Below are 17,742 nucleotides of genomic sequence, written 5' to 3'. Positions count from 1 at the left end.
CTAGACCTGCATAATTGCAGCAATGAGTTATTGGAAGGAGAAAGTCCTTAAAATGTTGAATAAGTAACAGATTTCAATGATAATCCCTCGATTTAAAACATATAAGGTGATATTCGGAAGATTATCACATACAATTAACAACTTTCCTTCCACATAAAGACCATGCCAGAGGTTTCTGAAAATTTCTGGACATTTTGAAAGAAAATGGAATCATTGGAAAATGAAAACACAATGAAGAGTTTATTTCCAAAACGCTATATCTCACACGTATTTTTCTCACTACAAATGATTGCTTAAGGGTACCCTCATCAGTGTGTAAAAGATTACTGTTCTCAGATTTTAAATTCAGACATTTTACATGAATATTAAAATGTTTTTTTTTGTGTTATTTTACAAAAACACTATACACTGAGTGTACAAAACATTAGGAAAACCTGATCTGTCCATGACATGGACTGACCAGGGGAATACAGATGAAAGCTATGATCCTTTATTGATGGCACCTGTTAAATCTAATTCAATCAATGTAAGTGAAGGGGAGAAGACAGGGTAAATAATTATTTTTAAGCCTTGACACAATTGAGACATGTATTGTGTATGTGTGCCATTCAAAGGGTGAATGGGCAACACATAAGATTGAAGTGCCTTTGAACTGGGTATGGTAGTAGGTGCCAGGCGCACCGGTTTAAACGTGTCAAGAACTGCAACGCTGCAGGGTTTTTCACACTCAACAGTTTCCTGTGTGTATCAAGAATGGTCCATCATCCAAAAGATATCCAGCCAACTCGACACAACTGTGGGAAGCAATGGAGTCAACAAGGGCCAGCATCCTGTGGAATGCTGTCAACACCTTGTCCATGGCCCGACTAATTGAGGCTGTTCTGAGGGCAAAATGGGGTGCAATTCTATATTAGGAAGGTGTTCCTAATATTTGGTGCACTCAGTGCACATACAGTACATTGTTTATCTGGAATGGATAGTTTGTATACTGTATATTGGACTGTGAAATGTGGTTGTCTCACCTAGCTATCTTAAGATCAATGCACTAAGGCGATCTGGATAAAAGCGTCTGTAAAATGTAAACTGTAAATGTTTTACATACAGATCTTATATTACTGTATTGATTTAATTAAAAAATATATATACAATTAATATTGACGTCTCAAATGTTTCACTTCTACAGTTCTTTATTAAAATTGAGTTATGTGTTACATTAACCTGTGAAAAACCAAACAGTACTACTTATTTCCCTGAGAGAGGTGGATACAGTGGGGGGAAAAACTATGTGAACCCTTTGGAAATACCTGGAATTCTGCATGAATTGGTCATAAAATCTGATCTGTTCTTCATCTACGTCACAACATTAGACGTAGCCTAGTGGTTAGAGTGTTGGACTAGTAACCGAGAGGTTGCAAGTTCAAACCCTCATTGAAAATCAGAATTTGTTCTTAACTGACTTGCCTAGTTAAATAAAGGTAAAATTCAAATTAAAAAACACAGTCTGCTTAAACTAATAACACACAAAAAATTACACATTTTGATTGAACACACCGTGGAAACATTCAGAGTGCAGGGGGGGGGGGAAGTATTTGAACCCTTTGTTTAATAAATGGTTGACCCTCCTTTGGCAGGAATAACCCCAACCAAATGTTTTCTGTAGTTGTTGATCAGACCTGCACAACAGTCAGGAGGAATTTTGGTCCATTCCACTTTACAAAACTGTTTCAGTTTAGCAGTATTCTTGAGATGTCTGATGTGAACTGCTCTCTTGAGATCATGTCACAGCATCTCAATCGGGTTGAGGTCAGGACTCTGACTGGGCCACTCCAGAAGGCATTATTAATTCTGTTGAAGCAATTCTGTTGTTGATTTAATACTTTGTTTTGGGTTATTGTCCTGTTGCATCACCCAACTTCTTTTGAACTTCAATTGGCGGATAGGTTCTCCTGCAAAATATCTTGATAAACTTGGGAATTAATTTTTCCGTCGATGATAGCAAGCTGTCCAGGCCCTGGGCCAGCAAATCAGCCCCAAACCATGATGCTCCCTCCACCATAGTTTGCAGTTGGGACGAGGTTTTGATGTTGGTGTGCTGTGACTTTTTTTCTCCACACATAGTGTTGTGTGTTCCTTCCAAACAACTCAACTCATCTGTCCACGGAATATTTTGCCAGTAGCGCTGTGGAACATCCAGGTGCACTATTGCAAATTTCATACGTGCAGCAATGTTTTGTTTTGGACAGCTGTGGCTTCTTCCCGTGGTGTCCTCCCATGGACACCATTCTTGTTTAGTGTTTTACGTACCATAGACTCGTCAACAGAGATGTTAGCATGTTCCAGAGATTTCTGTAAGTCTTTAGCTGACACTCTAGGATTCTTTTCAACCTCATTGAGAATTCTGCGCTGTGCTCTTGCAGTCATCTTTGCAGGACAGCCACTCCTAGGGACTTTCTACATTTATAGACAATTTATCTTACCGTGGAGTGATAAACATCCAGGCTTTTAGAGATAATTTGTAAACCTTTCCAGCGTTACGCAATTCAACAATTCTTAATCTTAGGTCTTCTGAGATCTACTTGGTTCATGGCATGGTTCTTCACATCAGGCAATGATTCTTGTGAATAGCAAACTCAAAAAGTGTTTTTTATAGGTCAAGGCAGCTCTAACCAACATCTCCAATCTCGTCTCGTTGATTGTAATCCAGGCTAGCTGACTACTGACTCCAAATTAGCTTTTGGAGAAGTCATTAGCCTAGGGGTTCACATTATGTATTCAATATAGACAAGAACAATAGAGTAATTTGTGTGTTATTAGTTTAAGCACACTACGTTTGTCTATTGTTGTGACTTAGATGAAGATCAGATCAAATTTGATTACCAATTTATGCAGAAATCCAGGTAATTCCAAAGGGGTCACATACTTTTTCTTGCCACTGTACATAGCGTTTTGAAGAAAAAAAACATGATTATTTGTCTCTCTGAAATGAAACCATCAAGTGATAGATTTCAAACAAATACATGTCTGTTATTGAACAACCCCATGCCATTATTAAATAGTGAAAAAAAACAGCACTCTCTCGCATAAATTCTTTAAACAATAAAAGCTTAAATTACCAATTTTCATCATAGGTACGTACACTTCAACTATGACAGATAAAATGAGAAAAAATATCCAGAAAATCACATTGTAGGATTTTTTATGAATTTATTTGCAAATTATGGTGGAAAATAAGTATTTGGTCACCTACAAACAAGCAAGATTTCTGGCTCTCACAGACCTGTAACTTCTTCTTTAAGAGGCCCCTCTGTCCTCCACTCGTTGCCTGTATTAATGGCACCTGTTTGAACTTGTTATCGGTATAAAAGACACCTGTCCACAACCTCAAACAGCCAAGACCAAAGAGCTGTCAAAGGACAACAGAAACAAAATTGTAGACCTGCAGCAGGTTGGGAAGACTGAATCTGCAATAGGTAAGCAGCTTGGTTTGAAGAAATCAACTGTGGGAACAATTATTAGGAAATGGAAGACATACAAGACCACTGATAATCTCCCTCGATCTGGGGCTCCATGCAAGATCTCACCCCGTGGGGTCAAAATTAATGGGGCCATGTATCGTGAGATTTTGAATTAAAACCTCCTTCCATCTGCAAGGGCATTAAAGATGAAACGTGTCTTTCAGCATGACAATGATCCCAAACACACCGCCCGGGCAATGAAGGAGTGGCTTCGTAAGAAGCCTTTCAAGGTCCTGGAGTGGCCTAGCTCGTCTCCAGATCTCAACCCCATAGAAAATCTTTGGAGGGAGTTGAAAGTCCGTGTTGCCCAGCAACAGCCCCAAAACATCACTGCTCTAGAGGAGATCTGCATGGAGGAATGGGCCAAAATACCAGCAACAGTGTGTGAAAACCTTGTGAAGACTTACAGAAAACGTTTGACGTCTGTCATTGCCAACAAAGGGTATATAACAAAGTATTGAGATTAAAAATCATACAATGTGATTTTCTGGATTTTTTTTTCTCTTTTGGCGGTCATAGTTGAAGTGTACCTATGATGACAATTACAGGCCTCTCTCATCTTTTTAAGTGGGAGAACTTGCACAATTGGTGGCTGACTAAATACTTTTTTGCCCCACTGTATATTGTTTTGGAATTCAACACTTTATATGTTTTTTGGGGGAAAAGAGCTGACCTCCTACAATTCTACACATTTGCCATGGGGCAAATGTGCAGTTTTATATCTAACCTTATGCTATTGTGCACATTTTGCCATGAGGCAGATATTTGCTTTAGCTGTTTTACAGCTAATTTCCTGCAATTCTACACAAACTGCCATGGGGCAGATAGAAAAATGTGCCATTGTATTGCTAGTCTCATGCTATTCTACACATTTTGCAATTAGGCTGAAAAAATGTAGCATTTTTAAATCTAATTTACTGTAATTCTATAAAAAGATATCCATCATATGTTCATATGCTATCTGGGGAGGGGTGGGTTGCGACCTCAAGGGTAGTGAGGAGGGGGAGATGAAGACTCAGAAACACAGAATGATGGATCTATTAATCAATAAAGCCCAAACAATAGAAATAGGGATCTTGTGAGGTGAGAAAGTAAATCCAAGAACAAAACATATGCCTATATATACATTTTAAATCCCTGGAAAATATAGCCTGGGAAAAAGCCTGTCAAAAATGTATTTGATTTGATTTTGATATTCACGGACCTTGACTGGTGATTTAGCCCAGGTTAAGCCCTGCTTAGAGTGCATCTGAGAGAGTTTGTTTTAAACAACTTCTATAACTCTAACATCTGTAGCCGCCCAACATTATACAACCCATAAATGAAAGGCACAAGACACTTTCAAATGACCTCCACAATGTGGATAATAAAACATTTAATGTGTCCGCTGTTTGTCTGAGACTAATAATAAAACTAATGGACTCATGTTTTCCTTTTCTCCTCTCTGGTGCTCTTTCTCATCTTTTTATTTGTTGTGTTTGTGTATGTACAGTTGAAGTCGGAAGTTTACATACACTTCGGTTGGAGTCATTAAAACTCGTTTATGGACCACTCCACAACAAATTATAGTTTTGGCAAGTCAGTTAGGACATCTACTTTGTGCATGACACAAGTAATTTTTCCAACAATTGTTTACACTTATATTTCACTCTATCACAATTCCAGTGGGTCAGAAGTTTACATACACTAAGTTGACTGTGCTTTTAAACAGCTTGTCAACCTGTCAGGAGGAATGGGCCAAAAGTTACCCAACTTATTGTGGGAAGCTTGCGGAAGGCTACCCGAAACTTTTGACCCAAGTTAAACAATTGAAAGGCAATGTTACCAAGTACTAATTCAGTGTATGTAAACTTCTGACCCACCGGGAATGTGATGAAAGAAATAAAAGCTGAAATGAATCATTCTCTCTACTATTATTCGGACATTTCACATTCTTAAAATAAAGTGGAGATCCTAACTGACCTAAGATAGGGAATTTTTACTAGGATTAAATGTCAGGAATTGTGAAAAACTGAGTTTAAATGTATTTGGCTAAGGTGTATGTAAACTTCCGACTTCAACTGTAAGTATTCAGACCCTTTGCTATGAGGCTCGAAATTGAGGTGCATCCTGTTTCCATTGATCATCCTTGAGATGTTTCTGGTAAATTCAACTGATTATACATGATTTGGAAAGGCACACACCTGTTTATATAAGGTCCAACATTTGACAGTGCATTTCAGAGCAAAAACCAAGCCATGAGGTCAAAGAAGGTCAAACCTCCGAGACCAGATTATGTTGAAGGAACAGATCTGGGGAAGGGCATCAAAATATTTCTACAGCATTGAAGGTCCCCGCGAACACAGTGGCCTCCAGCATTCTTAAATGTAAGAAGATTGAAACCATCAAGACTCTTCCTAGTACTGGCCGCCTGTCCAAACTGAGCAATCGGGGGAGAAGGATCTTGGTCAGGGAGGTGACTAAGAACCCGATGGTCACCCTGACAGAGCTAAAGAGTTACTCTGTGGAGATGACAGAACCTTCCAGAAGGACAACCATCTCTGCAGCATTATTGGACACCCTTTTTCTATAGTGAACCGGTTTCACAAGCTTTCCACGCGCTAATTAACAATCATTTTAAATTTAAAGATAGGCTCTCGTGGAATAACCGTTTATGTGCAACACTCAGAATGGACGGACAAGCGCACAACCTTTCTGTTGCTGATGACAATCGCAGAAATGTGGTAAAGAAACGTAAAACAAAACTAAAAGAATGGAAGACAGACAAAAGGAAGATCTTACGGGATGTGGGAAAACCCTATACAAATCGTAAGGGTCAAGAAAAAACTGGGAAAAGCTGTCCAAAAGAGGTATGTGGAAGAACCGTATATCAAACAATCAAGCTAGCTAGCTATAGAGTACAGTAACTAACATGTATGTTCTGGGTTGTCTAATTTGTAACTATAGAGAAAACATATTAGCTAAAGTTCGTTGGCTACTAAATCATACATTATCGTTACAAATGTTATTGCTAGATTATAGAAGAAACATAGCTAGCTACTTTTTCTCCATCCACCGGATGATTCGACATGGCTACAGTAGCTAGCTAGTTACACTGTATCCTGCAGGGAAGAGCGTGTTCCACGACGTGCAGAAAGGATTGTGGAAAATTGACTGATGAGCGCAAGCTGCATCTGTTCAACAGTTTCTACACTGTCCCATACGAGAAACAACAAGCGTTGATTCTCTCTGGCTTAGAACAGGTTAGAAATAAGACAAAACGCCTATTATTATAAAAGCTATATTGAACACTTGCATAGTTTAACTTTGACAGTAATGATACATACATTAACGTTAACTCTAAAAGTGCAGTGTTACACAATGGTGCAATACAAACTCATTCTGTGTATAGGTTGGGAGTGTGTGAAAGATGGAGGTCCTGATCAAGCAATAACCTGAATGTGCTACAGTATATTAAATTCTGAATTCATCATTGTCAATTCTTATTGCAGCATGAGGTGAAACGGAGACGTAAACCTGAAGATACAAAGGAGAACAAACGACGGAAACAAACCTTCAAATACCATGTACCTCAAGCAGGCCAGGGATTGAATGTGTGCATAATATTTTTTTTGTAGTTATATGGTATGTTCACATTGAGGGCTTCATTTTAAATGAGACTGAGATTTCATGACTCAACTTTTAAGAAAAGTCATCAGTGCTAAAGTTGATAGACCACCTTTAAATGAACCTCCATACAAATGAATTAACTACCTAATGCATTTAAGTTATTTACATGAAGGGCATCTGTACTTGAAAGTACTTAAAACATCATATCAGGTGTTAAAAAAGGACATCTTACAAGAGTCATGCAAAATGTCACATATACTGTTCTTCCACAAACTGGAATCATCACTGGAGATATACTGTTCTTCCACAAACTGAGATCATCACTGGAGATATACTGTTCTTCCACAAACTGGAATCATCACTGGAGATATACTGTTCTTCCACAAACTGAGATCATCACTGGAGATATACTGTTCTTCCACAAACTGGAATCATCACTGGAGATATACTGTTCTTCCACAAACTGGAATCATCACTGGAGATATACTGTTCTTCCACAAACTGAAATCATCACTGGAGATATACTGTTCTTCCACAAACTGAAATCATCACTGGAGATATACTGTTCTTCCACAAACTGAAATCATCACTGGAGATATACTGTTCTTCCACAAACTGAAATCATCACTGGAGATATACTGTTCTTCCACAAACTGAAATCATCACTGGAGATATACTGTTCTTCCACAAACTGAAATCATCACTGGAGATATACTGTTCTTCCACAAACTGAAATCATCACTGGAGATATACTGTTCTTCCACAAACTGAAATCATCACTGGAGATATACTGTTCTTCCACAAACTGAAATCATCACTGGAGATATACTGTTCTTCCACAAACTGAAATCATCACTGGAGATATACTGTTCTTCCACAAACTGAAATCATCACTGGAGATATACTGTTCTTCCACAAACTGAAATCATCACTGGAGTTCCACAAACTTCCTGAGATATACTGTTCTTCCACAAACTGAAATCATCACTGGAGATATACTGTTCTTCCACAAACTGAAATCATCACTGGAGATATACTGTTCTTCCACAAACTGAAATCATCACTGGAGATATACTGTTCTTCCACAAACTGAAATCATCACTGGAGATATACTGTTCTTCCACAAACTGAAATCGTCACTGGAGATATACTGTTCTTCCACAAACTGAAATCATCACTGGATATGCACTGTTCTTCCACAAACTGAAATCATCACTGGAGATGTACTGTTCTTCCACAAACTGAAATCATCACTGGAGATATACTGTTCTTCCACAAACTGAAATCATCACTGGAAATGTACTGTTCTTCCACAAACTGAAATCATCACTGGAGATATACTGTTCTTCCACAAACTGAAATCATCACTGGAGATATACTGTTCTTCCACAAACTGAAATCATCACTGGAGATATACTGTTCTTCCACAAACTGAAATCATCACTGGATATATACTGTTCTTCCACAAACTGAAATCATCACTGGAGATATACTGTTCTTCCACAAACTGAAATCATCACTGGAGATATACTGTTCTTCCACAAACTGAAATCATCACTGGAGATATACTGTTCTTCCACAAACTGAAATCATCACTGGAGATATACTGTTCTTCCACAAACTGAAATCATCACTGGATATGCACTGTTCTTCCACAAACTGAAATCATCACTGGAGATATACTGTTCTTCCACAAACTGAAATCATCACTGGAGATATACTGTTCTTCCACAAACTGAAATCATCACTGGAGATATACTGTTCTTCCACAAACTGAAATCATCACTGGAGATATACTGTTCTTCCACAAACTGAAATCATCACTGGAGATGTACTGTTCTTCCACAAACTGAAATCATCACTGGAGATATACTGTTCTTCCACAAACTGAAATCATCACTGGAGATATACTGTTCTTCCACAAACTGAAATCATCACTGGAGATATACTGTTCTTCCACAAACTGAAATCATCACTGGAGATATACTGTTCTTCCACAAACTGAAATCATCACTGGAGATATAATGTTCTTCCACAAACTGAAATCATCACTGGAGATATACTGTTCTTCCACAAACTGAAATCATCACTGGAGATATACTGTTCTTCCACAAACTGAAATCATCACTGGAGATATACTGTTCTTCCACAAACTGAAATCATCACTGGAGATATACTGTTCTTCCACAAACTGAAATCATCACTGGAGATATACTGTTCTTCCACGTTCTAAAAATTAAAACAACAATAAAGAAAGTATTTTTTGAAATAACAAAAAAATATAAATTGTTGTTGGAAGATATGGGTATGGTGAACCATAAAACACCTAATGTGGTACACACAATTAGTAATATAAAAATAACTGATTATCTTAAAATGGAAAAATTGTCACATATATGGTTCTTCATTTGTAGGATTCAATTAGTAAATGACCTAGAGACGTAGATTTGTCACCCTGTAAATCTTGCTGTCTGTTGCTATGAGAGCACAATGTACCCGTGTATAATTTTACACATCTGTTTTTAGTCACGGAGACTCAGGAGGACTACAAAGAGTTGTAGCTGCTTATTTGGGCTTTTGACAATCACCATTGGGTGACCAATAATGCTCCATAATTGCAATAATTATTTATAAAGTTAGATGGATTTGAGAAAATCTAAATACTCATAAATACTCATAAAATCTAAATACTCATACCAAGAAGACAAGAGGCTGTAATCGTTGCCAAAGGTCATTCAATAAAGTACTGAGTAAACCTGTTTTTGTTTTGTTATTATGGGGTATTGTGTTTAGATTGACGAGGGAATTTAAAAAAATAAATTTTAGAATATGGGTGCAATGTAACAAAATTTTGAAAAAGCCTGAATACTTTACGAATGCGCTGTAGAACTCTCTGAGGAAAGGGTTCTACCGGGAAACAAAAGGGTTATACCTGTGTCCAAAACGGGTTCCTCAAAGGGTTCTGCTATTGGGACAGCTGAAGAAACATTTCAGGTTCTTAGATAACACCTTTTTTCTAAGAGTGTATAATGAAACAAGTTCACTCAGAGAATGGGCCCCAGTAGAGGTGTTAAAGGGAGAGTTTAGTATTAGCACAATGACTGGCTTGCAAAACTACCTTTAACTTCCTTCATACTTGGACGCAGATACATAACAATTGTAACCACGAGTTCATCTGACTCTGGGGAAGTAGATAAAGTCAGATGAACTCATGCCAATGCCAATGTAAACTAGTGTTAGTACAATGACTACAGACTTCCAGTCATTGTGCTAACGCTAGATAGCAATTGCTCTAATGCTAGTCAGCCACTTACTTCATACTGTACACAGATACATAAAAATGGTATCCACAAGTTCATCTGACTCATTGTCAAAATCACAAACTATCCTTTTAAATTCAAATAAGCATTGGCAATAAAGATAATTTTAAAAAGGTATGACTCATCACACTGGAGTGTGTTGATCTAACCTTGTACAGAACGCTGATTAAAATTGGCAAGTGAACACCAGGTCTTTAATTAGCAATAATTGTATTTGATTTAATCAGGTGCTTCTGATATTCAAGGCTATGAGCATATGCTCTGCAAGCATTACCATACCTAAATCAAAACACAGAGAAAGCTGATCCTCCCCTCCCTCTCCTCTATCTGTCTATTCCCATCCCGGTCATCTCTCCCTCTTCCATGTTGCTGGCATAGTGAATGTCCTTAATCACATCTGTGGGGGTTCATTAGCAGACTCTCTGTCTAGATACAATATTTGGACTCTTATCCTAATTTTCTCCAACCTCGAAAACATGCATCTGCATCAGAGGCACTCATTATTCACAGAGAGGGCTCGTGTGAACCCCACTGATACACAATCAATTTCACACGCTGATGGTATTCAATGCAGGCAGGATAAAGTGGGGAGATATTTCAATTTTTTACTAAAGCAGATGGGTTTTTTAGGCACCTGAGATACAGACAACAGGGAGCAGAATGGATCTGCTGTTTGTTTACCGTACATGGCGCACACACACACACACACACACACACACACACACACACACACACACACACACACACACACACACACACACACACACACACACACACACACACACACACACACACACACTTGGGATTAATCTACACAACACAACCTTTATCCCCAAGGCTTCACCCGTGATGGCTGAGTATATGAAATCACAGGGTGTCAGGGTGTCAAGGTGTCAACAGTCTTTAGACATAGTTTCAGGCTTTTATTTTGAAAAATGAGCGAGAAAGATAACATCGCATCAGGTTTCGCATGAGTTTTGCTTGCGCAACAGAGCTTGGGCAGCCATCGTCTCTCCCTCTCCTACTGAAAAAGACAGTGCCGGTTGATCGATTATCGATTATATATTTTAAAACAACCTGAGGATGGATTATAAAATGTTTGACATGTTTCTGTAGACATTACGGATACTATTTGGAATTTTCGTCTGGTTCTCGTGACCGCTCGAGCCTGTGGATTTCTGAACATAACGTGCCAAACAAACGGAGGTATTTTGGATATAAACATAATCTTTATGGAACAATAGGAACATTTATTGTGGAACTGGGATTCTCGTGAGTGAAAACATCCGAAGATCATCAAAGGTAAGCGTTTAATTTAATTGCTTTTCTGATTTTCGTGACCAAGCCACTTTGATGCTAGGTGTTCATAATGTTTTGTCTAGTGATCGATAAACTTACACAAACGCTTGGATTACTTTCGCTGTAAAGCATATTTTCTAAATCTGACACGACAGGTGGATTAACAAAATGCTAAGCTGTGTTTTGCTATATTGCACTTGTGATTTCATGAATATAAATATTTTTGTAATATTATTTGAATGTGGCGCTCTGCAATTCAGTGGTTGTTGATGACAATTATCACGCTAACGGGATAGTTAGCGTCAAGAATTTAAGAGGCTGCACACAGTGAAAAACCTTATAGGACCTCCTCAGCGCATAGGATATGTCTTGGATATAAACCTTCACAATGCACCATCTATTTGACTTAAATTAAAGTTCCCCACATCAGTCGAACATGAGCAATTAGAACTCTAAGTAGTAGTAGGCCTAGTTATTTTGTCTAAGCCCAAGACACCAGACTACTGCCAGACTACTGCTATTCCTCAGTGCAACTGATCAATCACTAACAAATGGCAGGATGAGGCAATCTAATAGGCATTGATCTAAATTATTAGCCTGTCCCCAGATTTGTTTATGCTTTTGCGAATCTCATTGTCAAAGTCAGGACTGACAGTTCCATAAGGAGTTTCATAGTCATTTCAGATAACACCCTTATTCCACCAGGGAGAAGCAAACATCCCCAGCTGCGTGCAAGGCATCTCAGTCTCAATAATATTGACAGGGGCTTTGCATGGATCTCAGCTCTCGTTTCCAACCTGCACTTCCGCACAGTGACAGCTGGGATTGCCTTTCTCCATTGCCACAACGGCGAGGAAAGGCTTAACGTCCCCTTGTTACTAACTAGATGGAGACCCTTACAGTCGGTTGCAAAAAATAAATTGAATTCCTGCCCAACAGATAGAATAAATAAACGTGGTAGTGTGTTCAATCCCTGTGTCTCTCTGGGAAGACCAAACCTGGCCTGGCTGACACAATTAGGGATAGATTTGTATTAGAATACAGGGAGATGGGGGGGAGAGAAAGGGGGGGATGTAGAGGAAGAGAGAGAAAGCGATAGAGAGAGAAAAAGTAACAGAAATAGAGAGTAAAACAGAAGCTACCTATGCAACCAGAAGTTATCTTCAAAACAAAACAACATTAGCCTGCAAAAATGTTGTATTGAAAAAATGTGGGCTACAGAAAGAAACAAAATAGTACAATTTGAAGCCATGTGGCATTAAGTATTACAAGTATTACATTAAGTGTTTTTATTTTGAGAAACAAGATGGGTATGAATATGGTGTATGATGTCATCAAGGTTTGTTGAAATGCATGTAAGTCTGTGTTGGTGTTTTTGTCTTTACTCATCTTTTTTCTTCATGTTGAAGGTTGGGCATTAAGTCCCAGCAGACCTCATCTCTAGTTTAATGTATCTGTATTTGTGAATTGTTAAGTTGCCTATTGTCTTTGTATACAGTATATGTTTGTATTGTTTAAAACCCAAATATATATGTATATTTTTTTAAACTGAATTTAAAAAAAAAAATACAATTGCAGTACTTAACTCAAATCAAAGGGGTAATTTGAAACAAAATCCAGTGCTATAATTATCATAATCAACATAGACCACTGAACTCCAAATAGCCATGTGTAAGTGTATATTCTCCAGTGAGTGCCTTGGGGTTTTGTTATGCAGATTGATTTTTATATAACAGCACTGACTAATTTAGTGTTTAGATGAACACAAATGTTTTGATAGCATGTTGCCCAAAGCAAGACGCTATTGTATGTTTCTGTCAGGGAGTTCCCTCAGGTTTACTAAGAGTATTAAACAGTGATTTGATAAACTGAATTAATAGTTTGGGAGGCAGGTTTTAGCTACTTTGAGACTTGTAGGGAAAGGGAGTTGATTCATGATTTATGATTCTATGGAAAATCGTTGAGCAGAGGATCAAGATTCATCTGAACATGAAAAATGATGCATTCTGAGACGAACTGCATCTGTAATAACGAAAATGTTTCCCCGTTAATACAATGATTGTTGATTAGTCTCAATTCTGTGTAAACTCAAATTGAATTAAACATGCATCGATCCAATGTTTCATGTGAGACTTGTCATTCTTTGTAGATGATTTTATTTAAATTTTACCTCAAAGCATGCCAAAAGAAAATACATTCTCAGAATTCTTCCCTTTCAGATGCACTGCAGTGTTTTATCACTGATAGCCTCTCACTCTGCTGAGGCTTTTGCCTGGAGATCATTGAATGAAATGCCCTTACCCGTGCAGTCAGACAAGGCATCAATAACAACGTAGAGAGATTAAACTGAACCGGTATTATTATTTCCAAAAAGCTCTCACAGTCTCAAATCAGAATTAGATGTTAATCCATGTTTCTCAAAAGTCCAATTTCGAAATTGTTCAAAACTTCAAATTTCGAAGTATTTCAGGTTAAGTTTAGGCATTAACTCCACATTTTTAAGGTAAGGGTTAAGTTTAGGCATTAACTCCACATTTTTAAGGTAAGGGTTAAGTTTAGGCATTAACTCCAAATGGTTAAGGTAAGGGTTAAGTTTACGCATTAACTCCACATTTTTAAGGTAAGGGTTAAGTTCAGGCATTAACTCCACATTTTTAAGGTAAGGGTTAAGTTTAGGCATTAACTCCAAATGGTTAAGGTAAGGGTTAAGGTTTGGGATAGGCTTAAAATGAAAAAATATATATACTGTATATATTTTCGCGCTGGATTCAAACATACACTTTTTTTGCCCATCCACCATCCCAGTCCACAATGCCCTCACAAAACTGAAAACTAAAAGGCTCCTTAACAGCTTCTACACCCAAGCCATAAGACTGCTAATCAAATGATTTGCATTGACCCCCTTTTTACGCTGCTGCTACTCGCTGTTAATTATCTATGCATAGTAACTTTATCCCTACTTACATGTAAATACAGTACCTCAATGCCTCAAATACCTCGACTAACCTGTACCCCCACACATTGACTCGGTACCGGTACCCCCTGTATATGGCCTAGTTATTGTTATTTTATTGTGTTACTTTTTAAAAACTTTTGTTTATTACTAAATATTTTCTAACCTCTTATTTCTCTTAAAACTGCATTGTTGGTTAACAGCTTGGGATGTTACTTGAAGGTAACATCGCTGTCTGTTGCCCCGAGTGGACAATTTCCACATCGTCCTCAGACATGGACATCTACTACTGACTTGTATCTTTATATTTTGTTATTTACTTAACCAAGATTTTACAAGGCAAGTCCGGTTAAGAACAAATTCTTACTTAAACAATGGCTTACCGGGGAACAGTGGGTTAGATGCCTTGTTCAGGGGCAGAACAACTGATTTTTACCTTGTCAGCTCAGGGATTCGATCCAGCAACCTTTTGGTTACTGGCCCAATGCTCCAACCACTGGGTGATCTGCTGCCCCAAAATCATGGGTGACCTGGCTGATTATTTCATAGTTTTTCTGACATTTTACCGGAAACCATGACTATATACCTGATTGTTGTGGTGACAGGTAGCCTAGTGGTTAGAGCATTGGACTAGTATTTCTGCCCCTAACAAAGGCAGTTAACCCACTGTTCCTAAGCAATCATTGAAAATAAGAATTTGTTCTTAAACGGATTTGCATTGTTAAATAAATGGAAAATAAAAATGTTGAGAGTGCTTTCATTTCTAAGGCTTATAACAACCAACCATGTTCTGCTATGTTCCCAACAATCACATCAGCCCTCTCTCACTTAGTGTGTCATATAAATCATATTTCTAATCACTGCCCAGTATAATCCACAACACTGTCAAAAGAGCTGCATTTCTGTTTGATGCAAAGGATGTTTTAGAATTGTTCTCAGAATTGTAGAGGACGGGGCCATACCTGAGGTAAGATTAGACCCAAGTCAAATAATTATAGAGTAGCAGTCTCCTAAACAAAACATTTTAGTATTCATCACTTCATTCTGTACCAGAAAGTTGTTTGGCCCTCTTTGAAGACATGCATGTTATTAGATTGCTATGTTTTCATTTATAAAGCCATTTTACAAAAAGTCCCAATGTACCTAACATCTTTACTAAACTTTAGACATACGAGTTGCCACACCTGGTCTCTGTGAATTCCTTTGATCTCTACTGAGTTCGATCAATCAGCTTTTTGTTTTCTTGCATCTTATTTGTGGAAAAATCTTCAAAATGTTCTTACGTTTGATGTTTTGGTGCCACTAGGGCAATTCAGAAGGCTGATTGAGGAAATTATTAGTGATGAATGTGTTCATTTTTTTATGACCATGTATTTTGTATTAAAATTGATGTGTGTATTTTCTGTAATTTCTGTAATTCAGTGCTCATCTGTAAAAGAGACCTTGGTCTCAGTATGACCAAAATAATAGGTTAAAAAAAATACACTGCTCCCTTAGATTCTCTTCGATGTGTGCATGACTGTGTGTGTATGTAGTACTCTTCGTAGCATTAACGGGATACTTCGGGATTTTGGCAATGAAGCCCTTTATCTACTTCCCCATAGTCAGACGAACTCATGGATACCATTTTTATGTCGCTGTGTCCAGTTTGAAGGAAATTAGAGGTAGTTCCGTGAGACAATTCTAACTAGTGTTAGCTCAATGACTGGACGTCTATGGGTATCTACTGCAGATACCCATGGACATCCAGTCATTGCGCCAACGCTGGAAAGCAAATTTGCTAGCTCTAGATAGCAACATTCTTCAAACTCTACTCATATGCATAAAAATGGTATCCACGAGTTCATCTGACTCTGGGGAAGTAGATGAAGGGCCTCATTGCCAAAATCCCAAAGTTTCCCTTTAATCCTGTGTAAAACACATGTAACAGAGTTAAAAATGTAGTCTTGGTTATATGTGAGTTTCACCAAAATGAAGTTGTCTACCAGTGTTGATGGAGCCTCCAAGAGGTTATAGATGTTACTGCAGATCTGGTACAACGTGTGTTGCTGATGTTCTCCAGCAGACAAAGCTATTCCTATACTAGAGGTACATGTACATATCCTGAAACATGCTGTCTGCAATAGTTCATATGTTTTACAAGAAATAATGTTTTCTAAGTTGAAAACGCTAACACATTATAATTATTATCCATGTTGGGATGTGAAGGTGGATGTACAGTTTAGCTTGCTAACAATAACTTTTTTTTAAATATATTTTTTTGCTCTGCGCCACGTTTTTTGTAAGCTAGATAGCAAGCTAGCTAGCGAGTGTTTGAAATCATCACATTTCTGATGCAAGCTGCATATGTATGAGGATTGTGCATTAAGTGATTTATGAAAAGTAAATGTTTTATTTTATTTTACAAATCCAGATCCTGTCATGTTTGCAGTGACCCCCTGGGCATGTGTGAAGACATTCACACATTGTGTCTGTCTTCCAGGCATGTTTTAATATGTGTTATTCAGTATGTTGTGCATGCTTGTTGGTTCTCCAGCAGAGCTCACGATTACTCTCTCACTCTCAATGCAAAGCAACGCAGTCGTTCTGATTTGTTTATAAAATGTAGAAATTGCCTTCAACTTTAATTGGATAGAATTTAATTGGATTTATATTGTACTAAAACTATACGATAATTTGTTTAAATGTGGATTGTGGATTATGTATTAATGTTAATATGTAAAGAACATTTTACTGTTTTAATTATATAATAAAAATATACAAATCTAAAGCTATTCCTATGCTGGAGATCCTGTCATGGTTGCAGTGACCCTTGTGCATGCATGAAAACATTCATACGTTGTGTCTGTCTTCCAGGAATAAATAAGACCCGAAAGCAAGTCCTGTGTCTGTCATCCATCTGACCAACCAAACAGAGTTACACATACTTTCACAGAATTCCATGGCTGACGCATTTACCACTACTCAGCATTAAAACATCAGGCCTTCAGTGCCCTGGTCCTTCCAGAGTGAGGCTACATAACAGAAGTCTTTGAACAGCCAGCCG

The 17,742-nt window shown here is 37.9% G+C and overlaps 1 protein-coding gene across 2 annotated transcripts in view; it reads right to left on the bottom strand.

Moving 5' to 3' along the window:
- The window catches only part of LOC118399516 (pro-neuregulin-3, membrane-bound isoform-like), a 510,869-nt gene that overhangs the window by 193,235 nt on the left and 299,892 nt on the right, over positions 1 to 17,742 (bottom strand). The gene's annotated exons all lie outside the window — the stretch shown is intronic.

Source organism: Oncorhynchus keta, chromosome 2, assembly GCF_023373465.1.
Source record: "Oncorhynchus keta strain PuntledgeMale-10-30-2019 chromosome 2, Oket_V2, whole genome shotgun sequence".
In the NCBI taxonomy this organism is placed as follows: Eukaryota; Metazoa; Chordata; class Actinopteri; order Salmoniformes; family Salmonidae; genus Oncorhynchus; species Oncorhynchus keta.
The sequence above is the reverse complement of the archived record's forward strand: the minus strand, read 5'-3'. Positions and strand labels throughout refer to the sequence as shown.